The following is a 9,429-nucleotide window of genomic DNA, read 5'->3' as shown; positions in this document are numbered from 1 at the left end:
CAAATCTGTGTTTTAAGGCCTTGTGTCTCACCTAAAATGATTAGCATAATACAGACCAAAGGGAAAACACAGCGGTAGAAACTTTGGAGGATCTAGGTTGTAAATTTCTATAATTATTTAACGTCTTTGGCCCATATTTCTTCTGAGTCATTTAGACCCCCTGAGTTTGCTTGTTCTTGTGTCCATTCCAGACCAATGCTTATCACAAGTGGAAAATGAACCTGGGTGAGTTGGGTGTGGAAGTATGCTAAAGTTGTCACATGAGATTTCTCTTCTCCCTCCTGGCCACCCTTGTACTTCTGACATCTGTCTGATCCTAAGTTCATAGTCATTGAAATACAAGCAAATGTATATTATAGGGAAAGAATTCTTGAGGTGAATTTCTCTTAGACTAGGGGATGAATGAAGATGCAGAATATGTTCAACAGCATCAAGCAAATATTTATTGGATCCTTAAGTTGAGGCCAGTATAGCTCTATAAGTTGGGCTGTCAGCAGTGAGGTCAGCCAACAGGGAGGCAGAAGCACACATCACTAGCTGGTAGGGGAAAGGGTGCTAATTGTAGAAATGTTCCTCCTTCTTCACCTGTCCCTCTGCCAATTGTCTTGCTTTGCAGTGGCTTCCATCAAGAGGTAATATCTGCTTTCCCAGTCCTTGAATCTGGGCTTGCCTTATGATTGACTTTGGTCAGTAGAATTTTGCAGAAGTGGTGATGTGACAGTTCTAAGTCAACACTCCAAGACATCTTTGGTGATTCTTTTCTCTCTTGGAGCCCGCCCAAGCATTATATAAACAAGCCTGAGCCAGCTGGTTGGATGGTGAAAGACACATGGCCCAGGCATCCCCAGGCATCCCCAGACATCAGCTCACAGTCAGCCATTCAGCCATGAGACATTAGAATGAGAGTGAAGCCAGCCCCAGCCCACCTAACAGCCACATGATCAGGCTTGGCTGATCTTGGCAAACCCAGCCAAGATCAGCCAAGCCTCATCCAGACCAGCGGGACTTTTAGTTGACTTATAAGAAATACTAAATACTTGTTATTTTAAGCTGCCCAGTTTTGGGGTGGTTTGTTACACAGTGCAAGCTAGCTGGTGCACCAGCATCTTTGGATTTCCACACCATGGCTTTTTGGTCTGTATTTCAGTTCTCTTTCTCTTTCCTATTTATACGAGTAGTGTCTTGATCTTTAGAAATCCTCTCTGTTCCTGAGAACAGGCTGGTGGATGTAACACTAAAGGAGCCGGCAAGTAACCATGCTGTGCCTTCTTAAAAAAAATGAAACCAACAAAACAAAAAATAGATGCTATCTTAAGTGGCACTTGGGATCTTATTCTTCTTCCTTGGTGCCCCAATTAAGGCCTTTGCCACGTGGCAGTGTTTTCCTGACTCCTGTGATACAGTCCGCCCTTTGATAAAAGCCTCCCCCCTGAGGATGCTGGAGACTTGGGTGTGCCCAGAGACCTACTTTACAAGGTCTGGAACCATGGTGCCCGCAGCTTTGCTGGTGCCTTCAGCACAATATGCTGTGGGCCTGGGGATGGCATGGCACAAGTGGAAAACTGAGAGGCTGCAGTTCTTAAGTATCTTAGATGCCACCCCTTTGTATATTCATAAGATAAGATTCTTTCCATTTTTTAGTTTTTGTATATAACATATAGTTAGAAAAGTGAGAGTAACCACACCAGTACAGATCAATCAAATATCACAAAGCAGACACGTGTAAAAGCATTACCCCAGCTAATGAAACAGGACCTTTCTGGTTCCAAGAAGCCAATGTGTCCCCCTCCTCAATAACTACCACCTCCCTCCTTGCCAAAGGTGGCCTCCATCCTGCCCTTTAATGCCTCTCTTTTTATTTTTTACATGTCACAAGTAACACTGTGACAGTTCAAACAATGTCAAAGCTAAAAGTGAAGGATTGGTCATATGCAGGTGTTTTCTTATAACTAATTCCTCTCTTTATTAAAATTATTATGAAACAGTGAAAATATAATAGTGGATATGATACTATAGTGTATGGCTGCTGTCCACTACACCACTTACGAAATAAAACATGATCAGGAAGATTGAAGCCTCATCTTTTCCTTTTCCTGATTCATTTTCCTTCTACGAGTCTGGTATCTTTTGACTCCATGCATATCGATGGATGTTCCCTATCTATGTTTGTGACTCCAGCTAAATAATACATAGTTTGTTTTACACAGTGTAACAGCACAGCATACCGTGTGTATTCTTTTTTGCTTAACACTGCTGATGAGATTGACCCAGGTTGGTATGTGGAGCTCTAACTCGTCTATTTCAAAATGACTTCAGCCTCTTTGTGTTTTTAAAAAGGAGATGGTGTCTCTCATCTCAGTCCTTTCTCCAATCACTCTTATCAGAGGTAAGAGAAGTTAGTTGTTTGTCACATATAATTCTCCATCTTTCTTTTTTTATCTTTTTTTTTGCATTTTTATTGTTATTCTAGCAACCACAACATTGTTACAAAAGCATAATTTTTAGAGACTTATCTGCTCAGATACTTTAATTAGCAGCTCTTACATATACAGATTGACAAATCACTTTTTGGTGTTCAAGGAGCCTCATCATACAGAGAAACGTAAAGTTGAACCTTGGAAGAGATCACAAGAAAAGAATCTGGCTCCTGCCTTAGCTCTTACAAAGTTGATTGTAAAGAAGCCATCTGCAACAGCCACCAACACCTAAGGGATAACAGAAGACAATCACACATGAAGAATGGTTTCCAGAGAAGCTTTTCCCTCTGACAATAAACAGGTGGCAACTCATTCCTTGTCTAAATACACAGAAATGGCTATCAGCCAAAGCCATTATTTGTTTTCATCACATCTGTATCTTCAGAACTGGAAGAAGAGTGTGAGGCTGTGCTGTGGGCTCAATCTTTCACCATGTGCTCTGGTGCCACATGTGAGTCATGTTCTGGTGCCACTAACGTTCCTTCTTTGGAATCTAGGGGGGCATCCAGTGGCTCGGCATGGAGGAGACAATAGGGATTTTCTTAGCTTGAAAATAGTCATAAGCCTTCTTTCCACAGACTAGAAGTGTGACATTCTTCCCACTGCTCTGGACTCTGTCCACTACCATTTCATAGGTTCATCCCTCACATTCACCCCATTCACATCAGTGATGATGTCCTTGTCTTCCAGGCCAGCCAGGTCAGCAGGGCTGTCCTTCTGCACCTCTTTGGTGAATGAGCCTGGCAGACCCTGAATGGCACTGAAGTGAAAGCCATGGCCATTCTCACCTTTGTCCACTCTGCAGAGTTTAGGCGTTTAGGCTTATGGTCTACTTCCTCTGTAGTATCTGGACTTGAGGCTTCCTGAGAAACAGGACCAGGAGTCGGATCCTCCTTGATGGAGCCATTAGGGAGTTCTTGACTTTGACAGTAGAGAAATGGAGAAAAATGAGCCCTTTTATGTATGCTGTTTGTCTCTTTGTCTATTATCAGCAGTGAAGTCTGATCTCCACTCTTCCTAATCCACCTTTCTTTAGGTGTGTGTATCCACATGTTCTATATACATGCAGCATTTAATTGTAAAAAGTGGATCAGGCCTGGTGCAGTGGCTCACACCTGTAATCACAGCATTTTGGGAGTCTGGTGTGGGAAAAAGATCAGTGTGAGCATCATAGTGAGACTCCAGTCTCTGCAAAAAATAGAACAAATTAGCTGGGCATGGTAGCATGTGCCTGTAGTCCCAGCTACTCAGGAGACTGAGGCAGGAGGGTACCTTGAGTCTAGGAGTTGGAGGTTGCAGTGAGTCTGGGCAAGAGATCAAGGCCGTCTCTTGAAAAAATAGAAAATAAAAAAATAAAAGTGGATCAGCTGAATAGACGTGAAGCCAAGCTCAGGAGTCAGACAGCTTGCTCCTGAATACCACCTCCATCGCTTAGCAGCTCTGCAACCTTGGGCAAGTTACTTCATCTCTACATTTCATTTCACTCACCTATAAAATCAGCTAATAAGAAAAGGTCTGTCAAAGTGTTAGTGGATTCAATGATGAGATATCTGTAAGTTTCAGTGATCAGTGAATATTGGCTGCTACTGTTACAGCTTGTTGTGCAATGTGCCTTTTTCAGTTAGTAATTTATCATGCTGTCTTTCCATGTCTGTAAATATAGTATTATCTTGTAATGGGGAAATACACATACACACATGTGTGCTTACCCTCGTATGTACATGTACATGCACACCCACATTCACACCACCCCCATAATACTGGTAAGAGAGAACTGTCTGTAAACTCTCCATTCATGATCAGTTTTAACCTATTTTATTGGCCTCTTGGGGTGCCCTGCATTTCTACTCTGTGACCGGAGGCCTAGACAGGTTGGAATCTTCATCATATATTCAGTTCTTAACTAGTGCTGACTTCTCAAGTCCCCACAGGTCTGTGTATAGAATATAAGGATTAGTCAACTTGGACGTAAACATTTTTTTCCATTGACCATTAACTGATTTTAACCGTTTCTCTGATTACAAATGTGGGAATGAAACCACAGTGAAGAGACTGGCTACACTTTCTAAAGCAATCTACAGATTCAATATAATCTCCATTAAAATACTGACATCATACTTTGAAGATGAAAAATTAATTCTTTTTTATGGAACCATAAAAAAACCTGAATAGCTAAGGCAATTCTTAGTAATAGAATAAAGCTGGGGCATCAGCCTACCAGGCTTTAGGCTGATATATTATAAGGCCATAGTGATCAAAACAGCATGGTACTGGCACAAAAATAGAGACATAGACATCTGGAACTCAATAGAAAACCAGGAGATGAAATTAACATCTTATAGCCACTTCATCTTTGATAAACTAAACAAGAACATACACTGGGGAAAAGAATCCCTATTCAATAAATGGTGCTGGGAGAACTGGATATCCACATGTAAAAGACTGAAACCGGACCCACACCTTTCTCCACTCACCCTAAAATTGATTCAAGATGGAGAAAAGATTTAAATCTAAGGCATGAAATAATAAAAATCCTCCAAGAAAGTGTGGGGAAAACACTTGAAGCTATCAGCCCGGGGAAAGATTTTATGAAGACTTCAGTGGCAATTGCAACAACAACAAAAATAAACAAATGGGACTTAATTAAACTGAAAATCTTCTGTACAGCTAAGGAGACAACAACAAAAGCAAATAGACAACCTACATGATGGGAAAGGATATTTGCAAATTATGAATTGGACAAAATCTTGATAACTAGGATCTACACAGAACTCAAATTAATGAACATAGGAAGAGCCAACAATCCCTTATATCCCTGGGCAAGAGAAATGAATAGAAACTTCTCTAAAGAAGATGGGTGAATGGCTCACAAGCATATGAAAAAATGCTCATCATCCCTAATTATTAGAGAAATGCAAATCAAAACCACCCTGAGACACCATCTAACCCCAGTGAGAATGGCTCACATCATGAAATCTCAAAACTGCAGATGCTGGCGTGGATGTGGAGAGAAGGGAACACTTTTACACTGCTGGTGGGACTGCAAACTAGTACAACCTTTCTGAAAGGAAGTATGGAGAAACCTCAAAGCACTCAAGCTAGACCTCCCATTTGATCCTGCAATCCCATTACTGGGCATCTACCCAGAAGGAAAGAAATCCTTTTATCATAAGGACACTTGTACTAGACTGTTTATTGCAGCTCAATTTACAATAGCCAAAATGTGGAAACAGCCTAAATGCCCACCAACCCAGGAATGGATTAACAAGCTGTGGTAAATGTATACCATGGAATACTATTCAGCCACTGAAAAGATGGAGACTTTACATCTTTTGTATTAACCTGGATGGAAGTGGAACACATTATCCTTAGTAAAGCATCACAAGAATGGAGAAGCATGAATCCTATGTACTCAATTCTGATATGAGGACAATTGATAACCTAGTACATGGTGAGGGATGGGGGAATGGAGGAGCAGAGAGAGGGAAGGAGTGAGGGGCTGGGGGGTCATGGGGTGTGACACACTTCTTGGAGATGGGACACAAATATAAAAGGACTTTACCTAACAAATGCAATCAGTGTAACCTGGTTCTTTGTACTCTCGATGAGTCCCCAACAATTAAAAAAAAAAAAAGATGAAGCCAGTAATTCGTGGCTTTGTCACCACTGGAGACCATAGCTATTTTCATATTTTGTACAATTGTTACAGAATCTTCAAATATGCTTTACGACCATCAGTTCTTTGAAATTTGCAGTAGTTGTTAGGTCTGCTACTAGATTTTGTTCTTAATTTGTTGATAAAGAATAATGTGTACTGCGCATATGTTGGAAGTTTGTTTTAATATTTCTTTAACTGCATTTCAGTGTAATTTATTTATATTTATTTAGAGACAGCATCTCAAGCTGTCACCCTTGGGTAGAGCGCTGTGGTGTCATAGCTCACAGCAACCTCCAATTCAGGCTCAAGTGATCCTCTTGCCTCAGTTTTTCTTTCTTGGTTTTTTTTTGCAGTTTTTGGGTAGGGCTGGGTTTGAAACTGTCATCTCTGGTATATGGGGTCGGCGCCCTACTCCTTAAGCCACAGGGGCTGCCCTTTCAGTTTTTCTATTTTTGGTAGAGACGGGGTCTTGCTTTTTGCTCAGGCTGGTCTCAAACCCGTAAGCTCAAGAAGTCCACCCACCTTGGCCTCCCAGAGTGCTAGGATTACAGGCATGAGCCACCATGCCTGGCCAGTGTAATTTATTTTGTCAATAATCCTACATCTTCTGTTATTTTTTTTTAACTTATTATCCTGAGAAAGAGTCCATAGTCTTTATCAAATTTCCAGGTAGATCTGCCTTACTATAGTGATTTAGGACCCTTTGGTAGTGAAGGGGAGTCTGGAGCCGAGAGGAAAAATCTTGCCTTTTGTTTCTTAATTTTTATGTTACTTTAGGCAGTTCTGTTCACTTTTCAGAGCTTTGACTATTCATTAGTAAGATGAGGGTGTGGAACTTCTTAGATGTGTTGTTCTATGTCTGAGATCCCTTCCAGGTTGAACATGCTCTGTTTTCTAACTCACCAAATTTTGTGAGCGTGGTGGATATTTGCCATTGTTGTTGGCTGCTCAGCATCTGAAGTTTTTATGTCTGAAATAATCCTTGAAATGATGAAGCACAGCCAGCCTATAAGCTGGAAATGATGGATGATTGCTTTCTCAGTATCCTTTGCAGCTAGACCACAGGCCTATTACATGACTCATCGGCTGGTTCTGCCAGTCAGCTGTTCCTGCCATTTGAATCAGATACTGGTGAAGAAGGAGAACCATGCAGAATCTATTCTGGCAGAAGCAGCCACCTTCTATTTCTAGGTGAAACGCTAGATTCTCATAGCAACATTGGTGTCCAGTGTCGGTGGCTTTCGGCATGTAAGCCGCGCTGTCTTTACTGGATCTACTTTAAGGATGAATTTGCCACCTTGTGCTGTGTCCCCTTCAAATCTGTGATCTTCTGGCTCTTCTGTAGCTTTTCAAAGTTATTCAACATCCTTTAAATAAACCTGCTTCCTGCTTTAAATAACCAGAGGATTTTTGTTGCTTGCATTATCAATTTTGGGATCGGGATACTAAGAAGTGTAAATCCTGCAATGGACTGATAGTTTGTGTTCCCTTTCTCAAATTCGTATGTTGAAATTACAGCCCCTAGTGTGATGGTATTAGGAGTGGGGGCCTTTGGATTATGAGGCTGGAGCCCCCATGAATGGGATTAGTGCCCATAGAAAAAGGCAGGGGAGAGTTTGCTGCTTCTCTCTGTGCTGTCTGGCCTGGGAGAATTAAGAAGAAGTCTGCTGTTAGCAACCTGGGAGAGGGTCTTTGCTGGAAATTGATTGCACTGGCACTCTGATCTTGCACTGGCAGCTTCCAGAACTGTGAGAAATAAATTTCTGTTGTTTATAAGCTGCCCAGTCTATGAGACTTTGTCATAACAGCAGGATTATATCTCAGGATTCCATCTCTGAGATTTAGAACTCTGAGTTTCTACTTTTTAGAAGTGTCATTTAGAATGTGTGTATTTCCAGAGCAAGTGACTAACAGAATAATAATGGACCCACAATACAGCAGCCATCCTCCAAGATGGCCCCAGGGATCCTGGCCTCTGAGTGTTCAGACCCACGGGTAGGGACCCCCCCCACCTTGTACCAGGGTTAGTGTGGGCCACCTTAAGCCAATTTAAGAAATGATAGGATGTCATTTCTGATCGTAGCTTATAAAATGCAAAGCTTCCATCCTCTTACTCCTCCTCTCCCTTGAATCATCCTTTGGGAGGAAGCCAGCTGCCATATTGTGAGAGGCTCATGTTGGTTAGGAAAGGAAGGTTCTGGCCAAAAGCTGGCAAAAATCACATGAATGAGCTTAGAAGTTACTTTTCTACTCCAGCTGAGTTTTGAGATGACCACAACTCTGCTAATAGCTTGACTATAGTCACATAAAAACCCAAGCTAGAATCACCTACCCAAGTAGGTCCAAAATCCTTAGAATATGCGGGAGATAATAGATGTTAGTGATTTAAAGCTTTGAACTATTTGGGGGGGTGATAATTTGTTGCACAGCAATAGATAAATAATATATAAGTTAAGATAAAATGTTTCTGCTAGTTAGTACGCATAACTCAGTATATAGAAAAGATACTAGGATAGTTGGAGGCAGCTGGTAAGTCTTTGCCCTGTTATGCAAACAGAATACATTCATATAATGGCTATTATCCATTTGAGTGGATATCCACATTATATGTATATATAACACTCAAATGGATAATAGGCCATTATATGTAAAGAGTTTCTATAAATAAATATGATAAAGATCAACCACTCCATAGCAAAATGTGATCTTGGATAAGTCACTTAATTCTCATTTATAAAGTTGGGATAATCAAAGTACTTCTTTTACAGGGGGCTATGAGAGTGGTGTCTGGCACAAAGTAAGTACTGTGTAAGTGACTTATACATGAGGCAAATAGGCAACCTACAGAAAGACAGCTTTGTGATCACCAGGAATTCATAAACAAATGCTCTACCTCAGTGACAATCAGAAAGATGAAGGATTCAACTATTCATGCCTAGGATAGTATCTGGCATACGATTGGTGCTCCATAAACACTGGTTGAATGAATAAGACTTAAAAGATGTGAGGGAGATCCAGACTGTGCACCCAGGGCAGACTATGGGCAAAGGGAAAAACAAGGTGAATGCACAAGGAAGAAGCACCATCTTCTGGTCTAAGAACAGTGTGATTGAAGCAAAGCATCAGGGGAGAGTGAGAAGTGAGTCCAGAGAGGTCCCACGGGAGGTGAGCAGACTTGCTGGCCAGTGTGAGGACTTGGGCTTTTACTCTGGGTGACATGAAAAGCCAGTGGAGGGTTTTGAGCAGAAGAGATACGTCATATGACCTACTCTGGCCTGTTGTGCTGCAAATAGA

At 41.4% G+C, this 9,429-nt stretch overlaps 1 pseudogene; it reads right to left on the bottom strand.

The window, feature by feature from the left end:
* Nucleotides 1–2,818: 2,818 nt before the first annotated feature.
* On the bottom strand, nt 2,819–3,529 carry LOC128562069 (putative PDZ domain-containing protein PDZK1P1; annotated as a pseudogene).
* Between the last annotated feature and the right edge of the window lie 5,900 nt (nt 3,530–9,429).

Source organism: Nycticebus coucang, chromosome 12, assembly GCF_027406575.1.
Source record: "Nycticebus coucang isolate mNycCou1 chromosome 12, mNycCou1.pri, whole genome shotgun sequence".
Classification (NCBI taxonomy): domain Eukaryota; kingdom Metazoa; phylum Chordata; class Mammalia; order Primates; family Lorisidae; genus Nycticebus; species Nycticebus coucang.
This window is presented reverse-complemented; position numbering and strand designations above follow the sequence as displayed.